Consider the following 26,423-nt stretch of genomic DNA (forward strand, 5'->3'; position numbering starts at 1 on the left):
GATTTTTGCTTTGATTTTCTCTTTGCTTTTTTTTTTTTCTTTGGTTTGATCTTTGCACTCTGCGTCTGGTTCACCTTTCGTATTCATTTGGATCAATTTTCTTCACTCAGATTTCTTTCAATTGCCCCCCCATGTGGAGGGTGATCCTTGGCTAGGGTTGAATCGAAAGAAAATATCCTTCAGGCTCAAAGGGGACACAGGGATATATTTTCTCCTTTTGTGAAGGGATAAAGAAAGAAAGCCGTTCATCATCTCATACACAGAAGTCCTTGCAGAAGAGGTATCCCTAGGGGGATAGATTTTCAAGATTAATTGTTTATTCACATGAAAAAAATGTAATTAATGCATGATAGAATTATTTGAATGAATTCTATTTTTTTTCTTCGCTTCTTGCTCTCAACATGTCTCAATTGCTCATGCTCGTCTTCAGAAAATTGATGCGAGATGCCCCACACTGTGTCTTCTTTGTAGGAAGGTTTAAGTTCAATTGACATCCTGTACTCAATGTCTGTAGGTTTTATTGGTAAAATGTTGGTTTTACGTCTAAGAAGACGATGATGACTTTATAGGCTCAAGAAAGGTACGAGTATGACTTTTGTGTCTCAAAATAAATGCAGTGTTTCAAGTGGAAAGAATGTTTCAAGGCCTTAAAGAGAGGGAATTTCAAGGTCGAAAAGAATATTTCAAGGTCTCAAAGAGATAGAATGTCAAAAATTGGTTATTGGTAGTGACCAGGAATTATTTTGGGTAAAAATCGAGAGATTTTATTTTAAGGTTTTAGACAGGATAAAAAGGTCTAATCTTGCCATATGTCAAAAATCTATAATTCTTGAAGAATTAAAAGAATATGAATTCATTCGATATTCAAAGAACTAAAGATTAAAATTTGTTCAATTATTTAACCTTAGAAAGTAGCATCATTTCAGTCATCAAAGATTAAAAATATTTAAGCAAATATTGAAGAAAGAACAAAAACGAGTTCAAACAAACAATCTCTATGGATGCAAGTGGTTGATGCAATAACTTCTCTGCTTAGTATTAGGATACCCCTGAATAATCATATTATGGATTTTGTGCTTTAGTGTCTTGCAGTTGTCAGTGTATCCCCGAGCTCCCAATATGATAGCTGCATATGGCGTTAATATCATGGCCTTCAGGATATGGGGTCTCTCTTGTTTGGATTGAACTGGAGTCACAAGGTTCCTCTCAACTAGCATTGGGAGCGATTCTTCATATGTCATTGGGAGTGGATTGATGTGACAGAATGCCTTATGAGGTTTGGTCCCCAGATTAGCTAGATAAGATCCTTCAAATGTAATATCATCTCCTTCCTCATTGTCGGAATGACTAGTGCCTCCTATCTGGCCATTATTGACTGCTCTTTCGATCATTTCTCCACACATGACAATGTCAAAAATTCTTAGTGCAACCCCTATCATGTAGTCGATATAAGGAGATTGTAATGTATCTATGAATATAGTGATGAACTCTCTTCAGTCACTGGTGATGCACTTGAGATGCATATCCCTCCATCGTTGTGCGTACTGTCGAAACTCTCATAATTCTTCATCCCCATATTCTGAAGCATTGTTCGATCGGGAGCCATATCATCATGTGCTTGTATTGGCCCAGAAAAGCACTAGCCAAATCCCTCCAGGAGCGAACTTGAGAACGACTCAGTTGTGTATCACCTTGAAGCAGGTCCAATCAAACTGTCTTGAAAGCAGTGGATCAACATCTGATCATTGTTAGTGTATCCAGTCATTCTTCGAATAAACATCGTGAGGTGGGCATTGGGACAACTGGTTCCCCTGTACTTTTCAAACTCGGGCTTCTTGAATTTGGGCGGGAGCACCAAGTCGGGAACTAGTACTAGTTCTGTTGCATCCATCCCGTTGTGAGAATTTTGTCCTCTCATTCCCTGAAATGTCTCTCTGCACCACTGTTTCAAATTCTGTGGGATCTCGTTATTGACTCTTTTCATCTTATCAAGATTTGACATGCTGTGATTAGTAGAATTACCCTGAAGATTTATCACATTTGTACGATCTTTAGTGGCTGAGAAGCTTACTTGATGGCTTGGAAGCGTATGAGGCGAAATAATTATTTGGGAATCAGCGTGAGCTATCACACATTCGGAGGTTCCTCCGGTCGAGGAAATCTTCTCTTTGCTTCTTTCTTGGTTGAGCTCAGCCATTTTTGTTACCATTTGGTCAACTAGGTCTTTCTGGTTTTGCAGGATACGATCCACAGTGGTCTTTTGCATCTGCTCCATTTTAACCTCCCACTCAACTTGCATCTTTTTCAAGCTCTCGTTCAGCTCTTTCTTCAATTCCTCAAATTTTGCATCCATTCTCAGTACTGTGTGAATGCAATTGCACAGTTAGAAGTGCTTCCTCAAAGTTTCCCGCAATGTATGATTAATGCATGTAAACATGCTTAAATGGATATTGTGCAAAGTGCAATGATGCAAATGCAAATGCAGAAATATTGATCCCAACGATGAATATTTTATAACAATTTTCACCAGAGATAAAAGCCTTCGCCTCACAAGACAATCCACTTTACAGACATGCATTCGTTTAGATGCTGAGTCTGAAATGGGTCGCTGCTTCATCTTGGACCTACATCCTTGAAAATGATGCCCCTCCAGCGTTTTGTAAACAGACTCTTTTAATGCCCCGGCGATGCTGAAGTCAGTGCATCACTCTTCGATGATAACGTCGGAACGATAATAATCTACTGCTGAATTAATCCCCAGTCTTCAGTCTTAAATGTTGCACGATCTTCGAGCTCACTGCTTTGTCTCGGATCTTTGTATTTGGAACTGATGCCCCTAAAACATTCTGTAACCTAACTCTGTTAATACCCCAGTGGTGCGGAAGTCAGTGTGTCGCTCCTTGATAAATAGCGATGAAATGATCGTAGATAAAAATCGACTGCTGGATCACTCATCGGATCAGTGTCTCATCATTTTATTCTCGAACGTTGCACGATCGTCTTGAGCAAGTCCTTCTCGTACTCTGTGCATTTCTTTTTAGCCTTCGTGCATGTCTGTGTACGCGACTGCTTGGTTGAAAACTTTTATCTCTTCTTGTGAAAATTTTCTCTCGAAATCCCCTTGCTGATCAACATTTTCGCATTATGTTATGATGATGCAATGTAAAGAAGAATGAAAAAAACAAAAACAACAGAAAATAAATAAGTTAGTGCACACAAAGAAATAAAAGAAATTAGTTAGTACAGGTAAGACAATCGATATAGATAAAAGTGTTATTAAAAGATGAATATAACACCTACCCATCATGATATCTACCCGAGCATGCTTCAATAGATAACAATCCTACCCGGACATGCTATCTACCCAAAATTGATTTAATTTCAGAAAATAATCCTAACCGCATGATATCTAGTTCGCATGCTTTTATTCTAAAAGAAAATATATTCTAAACCTTAAACAAAAGGTAAGGTTTAGAAACATTCCTCCTTTGTGTACACCTATTTTAGGTACCTACTGACGGACAGAGGTTCGATACAACTATACCTAGGGTGATCGTTCGACGGTTCATATATGCTTGATTTCGGATCTAACGAAAAAAAGACTCGAATTGTCCCTGATGTCGGTGCCCCCTTGGGCTGCCAGACCCTCGATCCTCACCCATTACAGGTTTCAAACGGAACGAGTTCAATTCGAGGGGATTCACTGTCTTATACCCGTACGAGGAATAAATCCCTACGAAGGTATAAGGTATGTATCCCATGGGTTTTTGCTAAAACTCATACGAAGAATAAATTCTTACGAGAGTAAGCATTCACCCCAACTAATTTGGATCGAAGCTCGTGTCTAGAGCTTATGTTATGCCAATGCGAGTGATGTGTGAGGAGGAACATACCTACCTTTGACCCAAAATGAAAGAAAAAAACTCGACAAAAACTTGGACAGAGCTGAAAGCAAAAAGATAAAATGTTAGTATGATAATTAAAAATGAAGCAATTAAAAACTTCAATAAATGGATCATAAATTAACTAAAGACTCGAACTCATAATTTCGACCATAACGACAATGTGTAAGCGACATACAGCTTGACTCTCTAAAAAAAAGTCCCCAGCAGAGTCGCCAAGCTGTCATAACCATTTTTTATAAAACAATCAAATATTATTTTAAAAACGATTACGACTTTATTTTGGAAAAATTGGTGATTTGAAATTAATTTGACTTAAATTGAATAGAGTCGCCATCGACCTTTGGGTTAGGTAGGCCGAATACCTAAAAATGTCTTTTAAAACAATTTTAAGAAAGATCATTTTTAAGACAAAAATAGTCTGCGTTTACCAAAGATTCAATTAAAATGGATTCGGGAGTCGGTTACGTGTGGGGAAGGATAAACACCCCCAAAACGCCCAAAATCGGTACTGTGTCGCTTACACATCGTCGTAAATGGTGGAAATTACAATTTGAATATGAAGTAAAAAATATGATCTATTTATTGAATATTTGTTAAAATTAAAATAATAGAAATACTTCACTTGGTAAGAAATCTCAAGATTTGCAATCCTCCAACGGGAAAGCTATCTCATCTATTTCTTATCTATAAAGTACATCCTATCTTTTAATTACCACTAAATAATATCGTCATGATTAGAAAATACAATATGCTTAATTTATGTATCATTAATAGTAACATAACAACCATTAATACAATAAAAATTATGAAAATAGAATAATAAATAAATTATGATTTATTTATTGAATATTAGTTATAAATAAATAAAAAAATCCTTTTCTCGATAAGAAATCCCGAGATTTGCAATCCTCCGCCGGGAAAGCTACCTCGTCCATTTCTTACTTGTAAAGAATATTTTCTCTTTAAATAAAATAAAAAAATAAAAAAAATGACGAAAATTGACATAAAATGCATCATACTATACTTTTCCAAAACATACATCACTCATGTTAAGATTCAATGAAGAAATAATAATAAAGATTAAAATTTAAATATTAAACAATATGAACATCAAATAAATTAACAAAAAAATAAAATAACAATAAAAAATAATTTCTATAAGCTTGTAAAAGGAAGAATTTGCGTTTTTTTTCGTTTGAACGTCGTATCGGATTGTACCCCTTCAATCAAGGGATACTTTCCACGCCCGTTCTATAAATTCATACTCTTGAAAAATATTTGAATGAAATTAACAACTAAGGAGATAAAATAGAAACAAATGTGATTGCCAATGACAAATAAAATATTTACAATATTAAATAAGAACACTTACTATACATGTATCAAGGATTAAAAAGCAAACAATTAAATATTACAAACCAAACTAAAATACCAAAATAAATCATTTAAGGCAATAAAATGTAATTAATGGAAATTAAAAGAGCTAAAATGACAACAAATATTAGGGACTAAACTGCAAAAATACAGGAAATTAAAGAACCAAAATAAATATAATCGAAACTTTAGAAACCAAAGTAAATAAAAATGAATTTTGGGAACTAAAACGGTAAAAACAGAATCTTCAAGGGCTAAACAGCAAAAACAGGAATTTAAAATACCAAAATCAATAACAGAAAATTAAAGGACCAAAACGCCAAAAACAGAACCTAAAGGACTAAACAGCAATTACAAAACAAACAGAATCCAAATATAAAACATTAAAAATACAAATACTAGAAGCCAAAATAACTCAACAATGTTATTAAGGACTAAAATAAAATGAAAGTAAAACAAACAAGCCATATTCAACATTTAACCCAATATATAAAAGTAGTGATCAAAATGCATTCAGAATCAAAATACATGGATTATAAACATGAATAAAACATGTATTTCTTTTACATAGTAAATAGTGACTAAAACAGAAGATGCATAAATCTGAGGGCCAAATTCGAACATCAGCTAAAACCACACAACACATGCAAATAAGGACTAAAACGAATATTATATGAAATAAGCAACCAAAAATCTAAACACTTAGAAAATATAATACTAATCATATAGGATTAAAACGGAACTAGAAATAAATAAAGAGCTCAAAATAGAAAAATGAAATTTCATTTAGGATCATATTACAACCATTACAAAGCTAAAGGGATTTAACATATAGTTATCCTAAGAAAATAACAAAACCCGGAGGAAGTTATGAGGACCCATACTGTCATTATCCCTTTTAACCCAGCATCAGAACGACGTCGTTTGACGTCTGAGATATACCCTTTAAGGGTTATTATGAAACCCTAAAAAACATTTTCTAACCCCTCATTTCCTCAGCCGTTTGGCTACTCTTCTCCCTTCTCATCTCTCCTTCTTTCCTCGCCTCAACAGAGGCCTCAACTCCCCGGCCACCGTAGAACGGTGGCCACGGGGAGTAACCCAAGCCCAGAGAAGGTTCTCTACGACCTTATCCAACCACCATACTGACCTAATACCCGGATAAACCCACTGATTTCGAACCCAACAAGCCTCAAAAAAATTTCTTTTACCTTCGGTGAGGGACGTTTGGCTCCGATGAAGCAACAGTGGTGGTCAAAACCAGGGTAAGATTCTTACTATATCTCTCTCTTTTTTTTTTATTTTTTCGAATGGATGTTTTCCCCTTTTTTTTTCTGCCTCCGGTCCTCCCTCATTTATGTGGGATTTTCTTGTGTGATAATCATGAAGCCTCTACCTAGGTGAAAATCATTTTCCAGATTTTTTTGCCATGTTAAATCCCGAAAAAATCGGGATTGAACTTATTTTAAAATGGGGTATTAAATAGGTTACTGTAAATGATAATTTGGGACTGATTTGGGGCTGTTTTGCACTGTAGATGACGCTGGTGACGTGGGAACGGCGGCTGGACCATCGGAGTGGGCCGGAACAGTAACGGCGGCGCGGCTGTTCACCTGCTGCTGGCGGCGGCGGCTGGATGATGATGTTTAGGGTTTAAAACCCTAATTACTTGGGCCAGATCCAGGCCTGGTTCGGGTATTGGGCCTGAACCGGGTCTGGGCTCCCAGTCTTGTAATTCTGGGTCGGGTTTGGTATATTGGGCTTTGGCCTGCAAAAATTGTAATATGTAATATTAATAATATAATAATAATAAATAATAATAATAATAATAAAATAACGATAAAAAAAACCCGGACAAAAACGGGTGTCTACAGTTAAAAACATAATTTATACCAACCTTGAACCTACTACAATTGAGACGTGGCTTAATCCATCTGAAGGTCCCAATCTGGCCAACCCGAAATCTGAAAGCTTTGCATTCCAATGTTCATCCAAAAGAATATTTGAAGAATTAAAATCTCTGAAGATAATCTGCGTCAATCATAAAATAGAATTCTTTGAAATCGAGTTCATACAAATATCTCATTTACTCCTTAGTTCGGGTTGATTTGCATTCTACAACCTCTAAGAGTACCTGAAAATCCATTCCTTCATGGAGGAATGCTAAGCCTCGAGCAGCGTCCCGGGCGATTTTCAACCTGGTTGCCCAAGGAAGAGTTGTTTGAAACCGAGTTGACAAATGATCCTGCACGCTCCTGTTGGGCATATATTCATATATCTTTAGTCTCTGTATTCCTCTTTCATCATCCTCGACACAGTAACCCTTTAATTTCACTAGATTTTGGTGCTCAACTACTCCTAACACGTTTACTTCATTCACCCAAAGGTGAAGAAAAGCTCTTGGAATGGGTCCGACCACACGTTTACTATCTAAAAAAGTTCAGGTTCACCCAAATTCAGAGAGCGATGCCGCGGAGAAGATAAGATAGATTTAAGGAAGAAAACATATGGAAAAAAGAGGTAAATTGATATTTTATTCTTGAATTATTTTAGGTTTACAAAAATATCAATGATTAGGTACCATTGAAATAAAATGGGTTAACTATAACATTAGTCAATGAAATCTCTAAAGTTTCTAAAATTGAAAATTTTTAGAGTTTAGTGACCAAAATAGAAGAGAAAAAAACAGTTGAATGATGAATGGTGTATTTTACCCAATTTATAACAACATGAGTTAATGGAACTATTGGGAAAACATTGGTCAATGAAACACATTATGTTCTTTTTTCGAATTGAAGTACCTAATTGATAAAAAAATATAAGATGAGGGTTACATTGCTTTTTTTAAAAAAAAGTTCAGGACCTCGGGTGTTTTTTTTAACAAAAGAAAGAGAAAGATCTAACAGTGGTCAGGTCTACTTCTTAAAGCAGCCTAGTTGAGAACGAGACTATTGTGAGCTTCCCTGTGAAGTTGCATGAGTTCGAGGGCACCAAAGCCATACTACGACCAACGCGGGCCAAAGCATTAGCAATCTGTTCGCGATGTGAGGTGTGTGAACCAGAGAAAGGCTCCATTGCCGATTAAAGAAACTACAGATTCTTCTGATAATAGAGTTCTCTTTCCTCTGCACCAGTGAATTTATCGAACGAACAACTTTGAGGTTGTCTATCTCCACTATGAGATTTCGCACTCCATGCTTCTGGGAAATGTCGAGACTGTCGAGAACAGCCTAGAGCTCAGCATGGTAGGTCGAGCAATGATCAATCTTCCTCGTGTAACCAGTGACCCAATTCCCTTGGTGATCACGGAGGGCTCCTCCGTCGGTGGCCTCCATATTGTTTAGATTCATAGTGACATTAGTGTTTAATTTAAAGGCTCCAGCAGGGGGAGATTTCTAAAGGCCATTCGCGAGCTTCCTGTTGGTCGGTTTGTTCCCCTGTTTATTTGAGTAGATAACACCGGCCCAAGCCTTAGTTGACTGGATGATGGCCACCTAAGATCAGATTTGGCCATTGAAAGCGAAAACGTTTTGTTGTTTCCAAAGCCTCCAAACGAGAACACCGAAGAGGTGACGCCAGGCACAATCAGGAGTGTTGAGGGAGGGTTTCTTAGAAAGGTTGATTTGCAGCTAATCAAAGATGGGAAGGTGGAAGAAAAATGTTGCAGCGTGAGTAGGAAGTAATGTTTTGATAGGAAAGCAGTGGCGGGTTAATGAACGTTGCTCTTGTTGAAGAATCAAACCTAGAAAGTTTTAGACTCGATGAAGAACAATGGGGAATGAATAGGGGAAGTTGGCGTTAGCAAGTAGGGTTCTTAGGGTTTCTTTTAGGTGCTGGAAATAAGGTAAGAAATAAGATTAGAAAAAGATAAACAAAAGATAAAGAAATTGAAAATAAAGTATGATAACCAAGAAATCAAAAGATCTCCCTTATGAAGGTGAACAGTAAAGATGATGATGGTGATGATGGATTTGTGGAAAATAGATGGATAAGTGTCTTATCAAGCCATCCTAGTCGCAATGAAAAGACAAACAAGATAATATGGCTCTAACCAACCCTCCTAGTCGCAATGAAAAAACAAATTGGAGTGTGAAGATTAATCTCCCTCACAAGAACTTGAAAGAACTCCAGGAGAAGAAGCTTCGAAGGTACAAGGCAATCAACACGAGCAAAAACAAACTCTCGTTGTATTATTAATCAAAGAAATCTGAATTTACAAAGTTGAATGAAGCCTCCTTTATATAGGGGCTGAGTTCTAAAGGTCCTAAATAACTAATGAATAAAATAATAACAAATTAAACATGTCTTAACTCTAATTCCTAATAAAATAATAATAACTAAAAATAATGTTTTAACTCATCCTTAATTCCTAATAAAATAATAAATCTAATTCTAAAAGATAATTCATCATTCTATATTAAATTATATTACAAATAATCAATATAAATATTGAAAATTCGTAATATTTACAAAATCACATATTAATCTCGTATAGGAATTTCTACATGCGCTGTCTTCACTAAAATAAATGTATCTTGAGTTCCCAATATCAGATTGATGCGATTTAAGAACCGTTGGAAAGATAAAAAATAGAAGGTTGTATATTCAGAAGAGATGTTGACCAAATAAGATTAGGATCCCATTCAAAAAGTCGTCGTAAGTATGCTTCTGTTTTGGTCTTCTTTTCCAAGGCTTGGACGAGTGGATCATTTGGAAGAGTTATTACTTCTTCCTTTGATGTGAGCCTTGTGATGCATGTAACATCCTCCCTTTTCTTCAAAAATATTCGACCTAGAATCTGAAACATTAAAGGGAGCAACATTATAATAGTTAAATAATTCATTCACATTATGATTACCGAATAGATATGCTTCGAATCTTCAAGACTTTTTTCTTCTAATAGGTTCAAGTAGAAACATTATTCCAAAGAAGCATGTATTATGGACCCTGGTGCATGTATCATTCTCCCACTCCTCAAAAGGATTCTTCCTCGAATCTGAAAATCCAAAAGAAAGAGAATTAGATGTGTCGAAAGAAAAACTTGTGAAACACTTACCATGATCAATGTGATGTGTCTTTATGCATTTTAGTCGAGGTTTCTTCTTTGTAGGAACTGATTTCTTGTAGTCTTGGAATCCTCTTTTGCATACAAGTCTTTTAATCTGATGTTTAGATTAAAATTCAACATGGCACCTACCACTGTTGACTTTTTGTATGATTATTTCAGATAATTTCTCTATGGTTTTATTCGTGTGTGGCGAGAATGAGTGTTTAAAAACCATGTAAACTGGTTTGTTAAAGTAATCCCTTAAGTCTCCTAAGTGTGGTTCATGAATTAAGAATTCTCGGGAGGAGATTGGTAGACTATAGAACCTGTTTAGTTGGCAAGGAAACTCATATACAAGATAAAGTTAATTAAAAACACTTTTAAAAGTATGGACATAAATATAAGAAATATCCTATTTATATTGATATACATCTTTGATATGTTCAATTCTCATAATAGTAGTATGCTTAAGAGTATACCTTCGTGGTAAAGCATCGTCTACTATGTTTTTCTTACCTCGTCTGTTACGCACTTAAAGGAGTTGTGTTTGGTATGAATGACAACTTCAAGAGTCTTACCTTGTAAAAAGGAGAAGAAGTACATTACAATATCATTAAAATGAGTAATAAACTACTTACCTTTGGACTCTTGTAAATCGTGACTCTTCATTGATATGACATAATGATTAGGGGTTTCAGGTGGTAACCTGTCAAGAGGGTCACCTAGCATTATTCGACAAGTCTTGGCGATAAAAGATGGTGTGGGCCAGTCTCGTGTTTCTTTTACTTTCTCATCATTTACATGGATTCCCTATGCACGAACTATAAAGCATGTTGAGTTGTTTAAGTCATGTTTCATCATTAAGATGGCATCACGACTAAGACTTTCATGAATTTAGTATTTTTGTAACAAATCTAACTCTTTGGTTTTTTCAAGATTGTATGTTTGACGAGATATGATGAAACCTTGAATTAGATTGGTTTGGTGTTGTTTTCCTCTTTTCAGTGGTATTTCGTTAGGTAGATCACCTAACACTTCTCGAAAATCCTGTAAAATAGATGAAAACACACTAGGCAAATCCTTGTTAATGTTAGAAATCGAAACAATTGATTCCCTAAAGTGAATAAGGATGATGCAAGGTTGTTTGTAAAAGAAGGTTCTCTCTCAATTCTTTTGTGCTCGCACATTGATTTGGAGTCATTCTTTTTTTCTCACAATTAGGTTCACTCACCTCCCATGGGTCATTATTCTTTTGGCTTTTGTAACTAATGACCTCTTTTGTTTTTGCATCTTTCTCAGTTTTTCTTTTTTTGTTTTCCCTACCTCCTCACAAATTATCATTTGATCTTTAGGGGCTGGAAGTGTGTCATTCTTTGCTGGTCATTTTTTCTCCTTGTCAGGTTTGTCATCTCTTGGCTTTTTTTTGAGAAGATGGAGTAGAAGATGAGGAAGAATTTGAAGGATTACCTTGGTAAGAGGATGAAGTACCTTGGTAATGTTCTCTGAATCGGAATCTCCTTTGGATTTGTGCTTCGATTGTCATTGCATTATTTAGTGTATCTTCAAGGTTTTCGTACCCATGAAGGTCAAGAAGATTAATGATGTTTAAGTTTAAGCCGACGATGAATCTTGACACGGTGACCTCTTATTTTTCAGTTATGTTAACCCTATTGAGTCAGGACTGCATCTCCTTGTAGTAGTCTTCAACTGAACTTCTACCTTGTCGAAGTCGGTGTAGTCGTAGTTTAACTTCTTGTGTATAATGTGTCGGTAGAAATCATTTCCTCATGGTTTGTTTGAGGTCGGTCCAAGAAGTGATTGTTGGAATCTGGAAGTTCTGGACCTTTTTCCTTGTTTGCATCCACCAAGTTCGAGCATATCCTTCGAATTGCATGGTGATGAGGGGAACTTGTTTAGCTTGGGGGCAGTCATGGTATGAGAAAATGAGATCAACTTTTCCTTCCCAATTGATGTACCTGTCCGGATCGTTGTCTCCTTTGAAAGATGGGATCGTGAACTTTGGTTTTGCAAAGAGTTCGGGTGCTTGGAAACATGGTTGTTCTCGCCTGGGTACCAAAAGTTCAGCATTGTTTGGTCTTGGATTCTGGTTTGGTAGATCCAGTTGTGGTTCTTATCATTCTCTCACGGTTTCATCAAATCTTTCAACTTGAGTCGTGAGTTAGGCAAGTGTGGCTAAGATAGGCGTAAGTGTCTTGTTGTTATTGTCACCCATACTGAAATCATAACACTCAAAATAAAATTTTAAAGTAAAATAAAAAATAAAAGAAAGAAAATTCAACAAAGCAAGAAATCTCACACGTCACTCCAAGAAAGTAACACAATGAGAGGCAAGTAAGCCGATCGTGTACTCTTTAAAACTCACTTTACCAAGTAGTCTTCCACAGTTCGTATCCGAGTTTGATTACTAGCAAAGGCGATAAGAAAAACTTAAAAGCTCTAAGAGGTCAAACAAACGTTAGACTCTAAGAGAAAGAGAATTCAAAGAAGGAAGAAGTATGCAAACTATTTAGTCCTACCAACACAAGGAAGATAATGTGTTAGATAATGCAAAAGAACTATAAAAGAAAAAATAAAAGAACCTAAAGCACTAAGAGTCAAAGAAAAAAGGAACCAAACCAGAAACCTAGAAAACACTGGATCAACTTGAGCAACATTTTTGAGGAGGTTACTGGTGTCCAAAAATTTTGGAAATTTTTTTAATGTCTCTCGATGCTTCAAGAAATCACCTGTAAAATTTCATAACCAAATACGTTCAGTAGTATCCAGTAGACTTGTCGAATGGTGAATCCTCAAACAATCTATTTTTCGTGATCGCTTTGTTCGAAGGTGTTCTTGATCTCCAAAAATTTTGATTTTTGTGTAATAATCTTCAATATATAAAGTTTCAATTTGGAAATTTTCACCATGAAATTCTTCCTGTAGAAATTTCAAGAAATTCGACAATATTCTAGATCGATTTTTCCGATGAAACTTGAATGATGTATTTGAAGGCTCTAATGAACTCCGATTGGGGGTGAATTTTGGACTAGAGATTAATCTTTGATGAATATGATATATGAAGAAAACAATCCCTAAATTCCTTCATTTTCAATTTTTTGGAAAATTGTTTTCGGCCCTTTTTTCTACCTTTTTTCTGAAAAAAAGTAAATTAACAAGAATGATTTTAATCTAAATTAAATTTAAATAAAAGAAACCTGAAACGATGAATCTTTTGTGAAATAGCTCCGTTGGGATACCTTGACGGTTTTGTGTGCAAGAACAAGCAAGATTGCTTGCATCTTTCTAAGAATCGGCCCAAATCTAATACCAATTGATAGGGAAGCGATGGCGGGTTAATGAATGTTTTTCTTGTTGAAGAATCAAATCTAGAAAGCTCTAGACTCGATGAAGAACAATGAGGAATGAATAGGGGAAGGTGGTGGCAGCAAGTAGGATTCTTAGGGTTTCTTTTAGGTGCTGGAAACAAGGTAAGAAATAATATTAGAACAAGATAAACAAAAGATAAAGAAATTGAAAATAAAGTATGATAACCAAGAAAACAAAACATCTCCCTTATGAAGGCGAACGGTAAAGATGATGATGGTGAGGATGGATTTGTGGAAAATAGATGGATAAGTGTCCTATCAAGCCCTCCTGGTCGCAATGAAAAGGAAAACACGATAATATGGCTCTAACCAACCCTCCTAGTCGCGATGGAAAGACAAATTGGAGTGTGAAGATTAATCTCCCTCATAAGAACTTGAAAGAACTCCAGGAGAATAAGCTTCGAAGGTACAAGGCAATCAACACGAGCAAAAACAAACTCTCGTTGTATTATTAATCAAATAATTTTGAATTTACAAAGTTGAATGAAGCCTCCTTTATATAGGGGCTGAGTTCTAAATGTCCTAAACAACTAATGAATAAAATAATAACAAACTAAACATGTCTTAACTCTGATTCCTAATAAAATAATAATAACTAAAAATAATGTTTTAACTCATCCTTAATTCCTAATAAAATAATAAATATAATCCTAAAAGATAATGCATCATCCTATATTAAATTATATTACAAATAATCAATATAAATATTAAAAATTCGTAATATTTACAAAATCACATATTAATCTTGTATAAGAATTTCTGCATGTGTTGTCTTCACTAAAATGAACGTATCTTGAGTTCCCGATATCGGATTGATGCGATTCAAGAACTGTTGAAAAGATAGGAGACAGACGGTTGTATCTTCAGAATACATGTTGACCAAATAAGATTATGATCTCATTCAAAAAGTCATCGTAAGTCTGCTGTTGTTCTGGTCTTCTTTTCCAAGTCTTGGACGAGTGGATCATTTGGAAGAGTTATTACTTTTTCCTTTAATGCGAGCCTTGTGATGTATGTATGAGGTTTCCTAGATAAATCGAGCTTGGGGGCAATCACTGAGGATGTGGGTTATGAACTCAGTATCCAAGCCACAAACCAGACAGCGAGGATCGGGAGTCGTACCCTGTCTATGACATTCGACGTTAGTCATAACCCGATTACGGGGGATAAGCCATATAAATTGGCGGATTCTCTGTGGGCCATCAAAGGTCCAGGCCAGATTCCACATGTTGTTATGATCCTCCCATTTATCGTGTTAAAGCTGATGGAACGCCGTTTTAACCAAACATGTTCCGGATTGGTTCCATCGGCACGTGGGGTAGTCCTCCCCTATGGTGTCACACGGTGCGGGAACACTGAGTCACATTCCATTCCCCATTACTAGTCACCAAGTCACGGGCAGTGGCAAAAGGACTGGGGGCACAGTCGATATTGACATGTTCGGCCAAAGGTCCCATACATGGAATCCAAGAATCAAGCCAGAATCTAACTTGTCTCCCATCCCCATGAGACCAACAGGTGTTGTCGCGGATACTTGGCTAAACGCGAACAAGAGATTTCCCGACGAAAGACCCATTTTTGCCATCAATTGAAGTGGGCACTACCTCCGTTATTTTATACTTGGATCGCATGATTTCACCTAAAGAGTATCAGGTTTCATGACAAAATTGAATCCCATCTTGATCAGAAAGGTATCATTTTACGGGCGAAAAGGACGAAGACCCAGTCCACCGTGACAACACGTTTCCCACTTGACAAGGGATCCTTTAGGAGCATTACACGTACCACCCCAACCTATTCATATATTTTATAAACTGGGAATGCTGAAATTTTTTAAGTAACTATAAACAAAGGCCTAAGCTAAGTTTAAGATCGAATCGAAGGAACGAAGAGGCATGTTGGAAACTGAAGTGAGGTCCGTTGTGTCTGGTTTCATCGGCTTCTTAAACGTTTCGCTCACTGCCTTCCACGCCGTCGGTAATCTTTTTCTTCTCGCTTTTCTGTTGGTGGGAAGTCAACTTATTCAAGCCCTTTAATCGAAGTAATTTACTATCAAAATCCACGTATATTCATTTCTTATTGGATTTTATTCAACCTTTTTGTTGGGTTTTTGTTTTAATCCCAGACGAAGCAAAGAAACGTTTGCAAAAGATTGGGTACGAACAAGTGTTAGAGAGAGAAGATTGGAAATTAGAAGCTGGGAAAAGATACTTTTTCACCAGGAATCATTCCACCATTGTTGCTTTTGCTGTTGGTAAAAAGTATGTTTTTTTCCTTTAGAAATTTCTTTACTTTTGTTGTTTAATATGATTGTCAAAAAATGTGGCAGTAAATTTGTGAATAATTTACACTTTTTTTTGGCTATTTGGTTGTTAATTACTGTGTAAAAAAGATTTAAAGTTTATGTTCCATTGTGATCAGATGATGTTTTAGTTGTTTATCCACTAATATTTTGCACATACTTATGGCCCTTGTCTAAAATTGAAGCCTGTTTCCGATGTTATTGCGTTTTCTATCACTAAACTTAAACGTAAATGACAGTATTATTGAAAGAAAGCAAAAAAGAGAAAATGACTGTGGGATTGATCAGGTAAAAAAACCCAGTCATCTGGAGGTTGGTGTGCAAACTTATGGAGGTGGCTTGTGGCATACGTGGTTCGATCGTGACTTGACTGTTGCAGGAAGGGTGATGATTAGAGAGGAGAAAGGTGGTTCTGTTTCATATTCACATCGGCTAGTTAGAATTGAAGAACCTATAATGCGGATCCGTACCCTGGCTTTCCAATTAGACAGGTGGGCTTCCTAGATGAATTCTCAGAGTGCTTTATGCTTGTGATTGGCGTAGATAATTGCTTGTGTTGGATTTAACTCACTTTGCTCTTCGAGGATTTTGGCTTCTTACTATTTTTTCTGTTAGCATTGTGGAAACAGTAATCTATTTTCCTATTTGTGGTCAACACACAGAGTCATCTTTTACCTGTCCTGGCAACATCAATTAAGGTAAATTTTTATCCATACTTTATTGCATGCTATTTTTCAGATTGTATTTGTGCCATTTATCATTTCCGTATCCTAAGTTCATTTATATTGTGAACTTGTGTCAACCACTCCATAACAGTATAGAACTTTATTCCAGTGAAATGGATAAAGGCTGATTAGTGTCTGCATTGGTTTTCTGATAGTTGCTTCTCTGCTATATGCTGCTTCATGATTAGAAACTTATAATATAGAATTCCGTATGAATATATGTTATAAAAACCAAAACCAAACGGGGAATGGCAGTTTTTAATGAAATACTGAAAACACGAAACAAATTGTTCAATTTGAACAAGTTGGTTCTTCAGCTAGGACAATTCATGCTTGCTTTTTTCCAATTATAGAATGTGTTTAATTGTTAAGAAAGGAATAAATTAAGCTTGTTTAAATGATACTTATTTTAATAACGACTCAATAGAACATAAGTTTCTTTATGTCTGTCTGAAGGGGATTAATGTTTGTTTTACTTCGCTTCTCTTTAAGATCTGTTGAACTTCTTTTCACGGGCAGAGCTCAATAAAGAGATTTCTGAAAATGGTCAGGCTGACAAGACATTGAACAAATCACGACATCATGCACTTCTGCTGCAGGTTTGATAGTTTTTAAGCTCGAGCTTTGTCAAGTGGAGTAAGCTACATTGTGGAACATTTAGAACAAAGTAATTTCTTTTCTTTTATTTAGATGATTGCAAATAAACTCGGCTGTCAACCAGATTAAATATGTGATTTTGAATTGCAAGCATGTGATACTCAACCAAGTATAGTAGCCGGTGCTGCAAAGGAATTTATCTTTTCTGGAAGGCTTGACAACCTTTGCGTGTCCTTTTGCTCTCTGAAGGTATTAGTAGGTCTTTTGCTCCCAGTTAGCAAAATTATAGGTTTACGTTTGAGTTTCTTAACTCCGTAATATGTAGATGTGGTTTGTGTTATTCATTCTTATATTCAAATGGGGGAATATTTGAAATCTTGTAATGTTGAACCTAATAATGGTTTGCTTCATCCCTTCATCATAATGTTATTTCATTCCAGGGATTGATTGATGCTACATCCTCCGAGAGTGACCTTGAAAATAAGAGTGGTGTTAGAATGGTTGCATTGTTTGATGATGAGAAGGTTGGATCTAATTCAGCACAAGGAGCTGGATCTCCTGCGATTTTAGATGCTGTATCACGGATAACGAACTCCTTCACCTCCGATTCTAAGGTGTGTACCACCTCTCTGCTATTTTCCATATCTTCTTCTATTCAAATAGCTTGTCTGACTATTAGTCAGTGAAGATAAAGTGAAAGTTTGTAGTATAGACTGGAATAAATTGCATTCTGTTTTGTTCATTGTTTTTATAGTCTAAAAGATTTTCTTCATTACCTATAAGCATGGCATCTGCATAACTTTTCTCTTAGAAAAGTAGAAAATTGAAACTCAGAAGCACTTACATTTCATATTACCTTTTTTCCCCTTTACACTAATGAACATGATGCTATTTTATAAAGATTCAATTTCTATGTTGTATATCATTTTCCAATTCTTTTCTGTGATTGACATAGTATCTGCAAACCTATCATAATCGTTCTTTCATCAAAATCATCTTTTTGACATTTTGTTGCATTATTTCTTTTTCAGATGCTAACAAAAGCAATCCAGAGAAGTTTCCTTGTTTCTGCTGACATGGCGCATGCCCTTCACCCAAATTATATGGATGTTGCTGCAGACAAATCATAACTGGCATTTGTGAGATAATTTTATTTTGTTGCTTTGCAGTCATATGGTGTTATGTTCAGGACAAACATGAGGAGAACCATCAACCTAAATTGCATGGGGGACTTGTTATCAAACATAATGCGAACCAACGTTACGCAACCAATGCAGTCACTTCTTTCATATTCAGGGAAATAGCCATGAAGCATAACCTTCCCATTCAGGTCAGTTCTATCCTTGACCATAGAGTTGCTATGAACTCTTTGATGTACGAGATTCAATGAGAAATAAAACATTATCAAATGTATAGTTGTTATGGTCCCAAGTATAGGACCTTGTTAGAATAGGACTGTGTTGAGCAGTTGTTTGCTTGTTTCGCATTCTAGCTATGATTCTCGTCAAAGGGAGAATCCACCTCGAGACTTGTTCGGGAGAGAATAATCTGATCTCAATTTTAGGTTTATAATACATCTTTATTTTATTGAGTATCAATTCAAAAGGCCTCTTATACAAAGGTTGCATGGAATAAAATACTCATTGGAAAGATAAGGAAATAAGTCTCCTAGTATGGAAATACTTCTACGAACGCAAAAAATTAAAATCACAATATCTCCTAATAAAACTATATCTACTTAAATAATAATATTATTACTCTCCTAAAATAATATTATTTTCCTAAAAATAACTAATGCTAACTTTACTCCCTCCTGGAAAAAAGAAAGAGCTTGTCTATAAGCTCAAGATTGTAAAATTCAATCAATCCATCCGTCCCCAAGTCATCTTCATCTGCTACCTCGAACCAGAATAATCCTTTGCATTGATGTCCCGCCAAACAGTGTTCGTCCCAATTATAACGAAGACCCTTAGACCTTCGTTCAGCCATATCTGCTCGCTTCAGTGTTTTGATAATTGGTGGATTTGCTACTTTCGAGACAGATCCTCGATTATGCCAGGTAGTACTTTGTTGTTCGATGGTTTAGGTCATCTGATATTTTGTCTCAAAGGTTAGCGGAAGATTCATAGCTTGAACCAAATCCTCTAGCTTCCGCATCTCGACATATATTCGGATTGAATCCTCGAGCCTGACAGTGAACAAATTAATTTGTTGATTTGTTCCATCGATTCCGCATGGCCAACAATTCCTGGAATCGGCAGTATAAGTAGTCAGTATTAAGCCTCATATTTCTTTAAATAAACGGACTAACTTTTGCTGAAAATAAGAACAGAAATTCAGTGGTCAAAATATATGTTACTTGAACTCTCATTTGTCAGTGTCCAGCTCGTGTATGTTCAAAATTTTCCAATATTTTCATATTTGAGGGTCCTTAGAGGATCATGTCCCAAACTTTGCTAGAAAATGGTCCTGAAAGGAAATGCTTTTATTAGAAATGGTGTAAGGGATGAACTAATTATTTCAGAAAATTCTGTACATACAAGATTTTGTGGTGCGGAACGATATGCCATGTGGTTCAACCATCGGTCCGGTCCGGCAAGTGTTGTGTCAATCCGTACAGTAGATGTGGGTGCTCCCCAGTTATCGATGCATAGCATACGGGAAATGTGTGCTGTTGATGATGTGAAGCATTCTTATGAACTTTTCAAGGCCTTCTTCCAAGAATTCTCTCAGCTTGATAACAGCATTACTGTTGACGGTAAGGTAGAATGAACTTTTTAATGTCTGCTTCTCTGCTTAAGTTGTTTAAAAAAGTACTCTGCAAACGTGTGTGCCATAGCAGTTTCTGGTTTAGCTGGTTTTATGTTACTGAACCTACAATTGTAAGGTCGCTGATGATTCTAATGTGTTTAACTCTGAAATTTTCTACCTCTATAACAGTGTTGTCTGTCACTCGAAAGGCATTATTGTTTCCCTTGAGGTTATGGGTTCGAGTAATTGTATCTATAGGATATGTGCGCATTGTCAATAGCTAAGAAAGATTATGAACAGATGCTATCATATAATCACCTTATATTTTTTTCTTAAAAAATTATTGACATATGCCAATCTATTTTCAAACTTGAACATAGAACTAATAGTGCTTAAATCGCTAAAAGCTTTTCAATTTTAGTTTTAATCGATCCTAAGATTAAGCAAAGAGTTGAGCATGCTTCACCCACAGGGCTAAGTTATTGTTTGATAATGAATTACAATTATATATATATACCTATTGTAATTAATGGAAAAAAATAAATAAAAATAAACACGATGACAATGAGACAACGTGGAAGTCCCATTCACTTAAAATCCTTCGAAGACAAAGAAATTTTAAGAAGTAATAATAGAATGCATTAATCAAATGTTAAAAGTTTTCATTTATAGACATAATAGACAATTAATTTTAGTTGCAGAGAATAAATTATTCAGGGACGCAAAGCAATTATTTATAGACATAATAGAATGAAGTGGAACTTCCATTACAACAAGCAATTTTTAGATAGACTCAAAATACTTGCAAGATGACAATAAAGTAACCATGGAAATGGATTATAGTAATTTTTTTTGGGGGAGGGGGGAAATAGACTTTTGAAAATTTTGGAACACTGAAAATATGGGTAAAGGTAAAGATTTAAATCATAAAATTATGACTTTATATTTTATTTCATATGCTTTTATAAGGTATATCAAGGATGTAAAATTAGGTAACTGTTTAGGTTTCAGATCAGATCAAATCGGGTATGGATTATGTTAGGTCAATTCGATGGTTCGACTTTAGTCGGGTCAAGTTTAGTAGGGGTGTACAGAATCGGATATCAGATTCGATCCGATCTGAAATTTCAGATATCCCGAATCCAATCCGAAAAAATCGGATATCCAATTTTTTAAATATCCAAAATTTCATATCGTATATCCGAATATGCAATCCAAATATATCACTTATTTTGCCTAGGATTAATATCATTTATTATATTGAATTATATATAATTTATTCCATAAAAATTATATAAATTATATCTGATTATATAAAAATGTATTAATATATTTATTTTATAATATCTTAATAGTTTATATACTTATCATTTTACTATTATATCTAGTTATATTAAATTATATATAAATTATATAAAAACATAATACCCTAAATAAAACTTCCTACGACATTTGTTAAAAAAAATCAACGACATAATTTGAATTCGATTGATTGGTAATACAATTCTTTTTAAAGGAATTCATATAAATCGACCATCAAGATTATAAATACTACACAAATAAGAGGGTAAATAAATGAGGTCGAATCATAAATAGAACTATACCACAAGCAACATCGATGACTAAAGTAAAATGAAGTAATAAGTTAAGGTACCTAAATGCGAATACTGAAAACTAGGTGCTGGAAATAAAAGAGTACTGAAATAAAATGTTGGAAAGTTAAATGGCAAAAAAAAAATAAACTACTGAAATTAAGATGCCGAAAAGTAAATAAATAAACAAAATAAATTGCATAAATTTAAAAGTTAGGGGTTAATTTGTACAGTAAAATAAATGTTAGTAACAATAGTAAAAATGAAAAATTAGTACAATAATAAAGTGAATAAATAAAAGTTAGTAAGTTAGTTCGAATAAAATAAATAAATGTTAGAGTATTAATAAGTCAGTGACAAAAGTAAAAGAAAAGGAAAGTAAAATGCCCAAATCAGAAATAAATAAAAACAGAAAATATAGCATATTAGTGACCAAATTAAAAATAACGAAATTGAAGTGTCGAAAATGAAATAAACAAAACAAATAGATCTGGGGACTAAAATGTAAAACACGACAATGTATTAGGGGGTTTAACGTAATTTTATGCAAGCAATTCAGTGACCAGTTTATAAAAACGCGTTAAATGTATAGGGGCCTAAGCGTGATTTTACGCAAAAGTTTGGTGGCCAGAATGTAAAACACAACATAATTTGAAGGGCCTCAGCGCTATTTTACCATTTTTAGCCTATATATTTCACATTTTAAACATTTTGAGTGAAAAATCCTAGCCCCTTTTATATATTCCTCTCCCATTTCTCTCTACCCTCTCGCCGGCCTCCCTCTTTGAAACTACCAAAACCAGCCGGCCACCATAGAACGGTGGTTGAACCCCACTCCGACGAAATCCCTTTTACCTTCTATTCCACCTAGACTCTAAATCGAAGCAAAAAAAAAAGATCTGAAAATGTTTTCCCCTCCTAAACCAAACTCCACCGAAACCGAGCTATCTCAACGCCGCCGTAGATCGGTGACTTTCGCCTCTCGGCCACCACCAACGGTGGTCGGCCAGACCCGAAAATGCTCTAAACACCTAAAGATTTCAACTTTTGTCTACCCTTAACCCAAACTAATATTAGAACGGCCGAATGAAGCCCTCCAACAAAGGTAAAATTCTAATATAATTTTTATATATTTAGTTCTTCCGAAATATAAACATGCATGTAAAAATAAATGAAAATACCTTGGAGAAATCGTTGCTTCAAATCTGATTTTTTGAAACTTTGTATTGTTTTTTTTCAAAATTTTTTGGTGTCCTTTACACTGGTTTTTCGGGGTATTATATACCCGATTACATGAAAATTAAAAAAATATTTCTTTTACCCTTTGAATATGTTTTTTCCACGCGTTTAATAGGGTATAACTTACGTGTTTGATGCTGGTAAAGTCGGTCGGTCAGGGCATTTAATGCCTCGGATTTCTTGCGATTCTGCCTCGGCGTGGCCAGATTGCGTGCAGGAAAGTCAAGGGTGACGGTTGTTGGTGCTAGGGTTTAGAAAACCCCAGCTACTCTTTCTTTCACGTGGGCTCCTGCCCATTGGGCCTCGGGTCGGGTCTCATTCTAGGTCAAACATGACCCTGTCAAAATACAGGGTCAACAGTCTTTAGTTAAGAAAATTGTAATTTAAATTAAAAGGTAAAGTATGATCCTAATTACTTACCCCCCGATCGATTTAACGAATACCTTTAAAAAGATAGAAATGTTAGATTTGTAATAAAGTTCAGAATCGAATTAAGATAAAAATGCATGCTGATGAATTAAAAGAAATAAAATACAACCAATTACCTATTAAATCTACACAACAAATAAAGAGGTCTTACTAAATTAGAAAAAATGAATGCTAATTGCGAAAATAAAATATGAACAAAGTCACAAAAAAATAAAAAATAAATTCCAGGAATATAATAAAACAAATATGGATTATCAAGAAATAAATTACTTAAATGAAGAGGAAGGTAAAAAAATAGGAACAAAAGCTAGCTAAAAGATTAAAATAAAGTAAAATAAAATAAATAACTACAAACAGTTGGAAAAGAAATAAAAATAAAAAAATAAAAAATAAACTTAATTAAAAAATGATAAATAAATAAATAAAGAGAAAAAAAAACTAATAAGAAAAATGATAAAAGAAAAGAAAAGAAATAAAAAATGATAATAAAGTAAGGTTAAAAACAATTAAAAAAAGGGTAAAAGCAATAAAATTTAAAGAATAATAAAAAGATGTGAGGATGTTTGCTTGTTTTTGTCAAAAGAAGATGCCTTTAGCTAATAGGTTTTAAGGGTCCATGTCATTAATAATTATGTTTCACTTTCGATCATTAAAGGATGTGTGGTGCTTCTATATTTACCTAACGAATTGATTTCAACTGAGAAAAAGAAGAAAAAAATTGGTCAAAAAGAGGGGACCCCTAGAGATGATAATTCAAAGTTAGTAATATATATAATATAATAATTAATAAAATAATTAAAAAAAATAAAAAAATATATACATGTATACACAAACATTAGGAAAACAAAATACAAATAAATAAATAAAAAATATATATATTAAGATATAAAAATAAAAAAAATAAAAGGATTAAAATAAAATAGAAATAATATATATATATAATAATGTTTAAACAAAATATTAAAATAAAATAATAGTAGGAAATAAAATAAAATGAAAATAAAAAAATAATAATATATCTATATGTATATATATATAAGAAATAATGATATAAAATATATGTAATAAAAAATAATAATAATAAAAATATAATATAATATAATATAACATAAATAAAAAAATAAAAAAAAACCAAAAATAATGAAATATAGTAAATAAATAGAAAAATATAATTAAATATATATATAATAAGGGTTAAAATGAAATAAAACAAAATTGGATGGTCGAATTAGAAGAGAATTAGCGTGGAAAATCAACTTCAGGGGGTAAAATAAAATATTTCAAAAATGGGGGACGAAAATCGAATTCTCCCCTTTCAGATTAAAAACACACGGATCCTAAGTCTTCTTGGGTCGGGTCCAGTATAAAAGCCATTTTTTTGGCTTAATTCTCATTTCTATCAGTTTCAAATCAAAAAGCCCCCTCCGTTCGTTTGTTTTCTCTGGCTTGTTCTTCAAACTGAAGAACAACCACAGTGGTTCCCAAAACCCGTTTGCGCGTCGCCTTGCCGGTCGCCGGTCATCGGTGGCAAAAGATAAAAAAAACTTTTTATGAAAGCTCTTCGAATTTCCTATTTAAAAACCAATTTTTTTTTCCAAAAATCATCTCGGAAAAACGTAGATCTAGGAAAAATGTTTCGAAAAATAAAGGGCCTCCCTTTGTTCCTCGGCCGAAGTTTTTATTGTTTTTTCGAGCAAAGAGTGACAAGAAAATCACGCATGCAAGCAAGAATCGACTGAACCAAAGGTAAAAAATATTACATTTCTTTTTATTTCTTTATTTCCGAACGCTTACAAGTCTTGCCTTTGTATTTTCTCGTGCTCTCTTGTGTGTAAATGCTAAGTTTATTTATAGGAAAATAAAACACTATTTTTAGTTTCCTAATCGAACCTAAAGTCTAATGTTTGTTGCTTGTTGATGTTGATGCCGAGAAAACCGGCAGAGAATACGGTCTTGCTGAGTAGGTGATGTGGCGTCGCTTGGAGGAGAAAGTGAGGAAATCCTAAAGTGGGCTTTGATATGGACCGTTGTATCTCATCTAGATCCAATTGTCATTGCTGCTGGCGGTTGGGTTGAGAGAAGGGAAAGCTAGGGTTTCAAACCCTAGCTGGACTGGTTTGGGTTTGGGCTCCCATTGGATTCGAGTCACGCACGTTGGGTCGAATAACTGTTGTGCTTGGGCATTCCAGATGTGTCATGGCTGCTGGGTTACCTTGTAATGGTTTTGGGCAGCATGCTTGGGCCTGAAACATGTAAAAATAGTAAAATAAATAATAATAATAAATATATAATATATGTTTATTATAATATGTATATATATATGAATATTATTAATGTAACACATATGATGGGATGAAATGGGGTGTCTACAGCTGCCCCTCTTTGCTTATTATCGTGTAACGAAAATGGAGCAAAAATTAATAGACACAAATTTCGTCCATATCTAACATCCTTTGTCGTAGAGTTGAAATCTGATATTTAAATCATGAAATGACTCCCTCGTCGTGAGGTTGAATCGAAACTGGAAAATTCTAAACACGAAATCCTTCGTCATGAAGTTGAAATCAAACTCAGAGTATTAGGAAGCGACTCCTGGATCGTCTTCTAGCCCAAGAGATTTCGTTGTGATGTTCAAACCTGACTTGAAGACTTCGGTATTGCTGTGTTACAGATGACTCATTCGTCATGAAGATGTGTTGAAAACATTTTTGATATTTCGATATAACAAATTAAGTTAAATGAATTTTAAGATTTTACAAATGATTTTACAAATTTGTATTCGATTCAATTAACCGAATATCAAATTATTACTCCAAGTTTTTCAAGATCAATTTTAATCCTTACTAAATGTGTAAAATTGTGATTTGTACTTAAACTATTTTTGAAACAATTTTCACAAAGTATTTTGAACCAAAAACAAGCCTTAAATCAATTATTCAAAGGCATGCACCGCTGCATCAATCCATGCATCGATGAATTAATTGAACATCGAATGCATTCCATGCACCGATGCACTCTCCATGCATCGATGCACTCTGAATATTTTCAAAACATCGAATGCATTTGATGCATCGAT

General features: G+C 34.7%; 1 long non-coding RNA gene and 1 pseudogene across 1 annotated transcript; both read left to right on the forward strand.

The window, feature by feature from the left end:
* The first annotated feature begins 15,551 nt into the window (after positions 1 to 15,551).
* LOC120139457 lies at positions 15,552 to 17,189 on the forward strand. Its single transcript, XR_005517642.1, has 4 exons — positions 15,552 to 15,689; positions 15,838 to 15,973; positions 16,303 to 16,505; positions 16,630 to 17,189. It is a non-coding gene; the product is annotated as an uncharacterized LOC120139457 (long non-coding RNA).
* Positions 17,190 to 17,239: 50 nt separating this feature from the next.
* LOC120139456 lies at positions 17,240 to 20,161 on the forward strand (annotated as a pseudogene).
* Positions 20,162 to 26,423: the final 6,262 nt, after the last annotated feature.

Source organism: Hibiscus syriacus, unplaced genomic scaffold (genome assembly GCF_006381635.1).
Source record: "Hibiscus syriacus cultivar Baekdansim isolate YM2019G1 unplaced genomic scaffold, ASM638163v2 tig00110747_pilon, whole genome shotgun sequence".
Lineage (NCBI taxonomy): Eukaryota > Viridiplantae > Streptophyta > Magnoliopsida > Malvales > Malvaceae > Hibiscus > Hibiscus syriacus.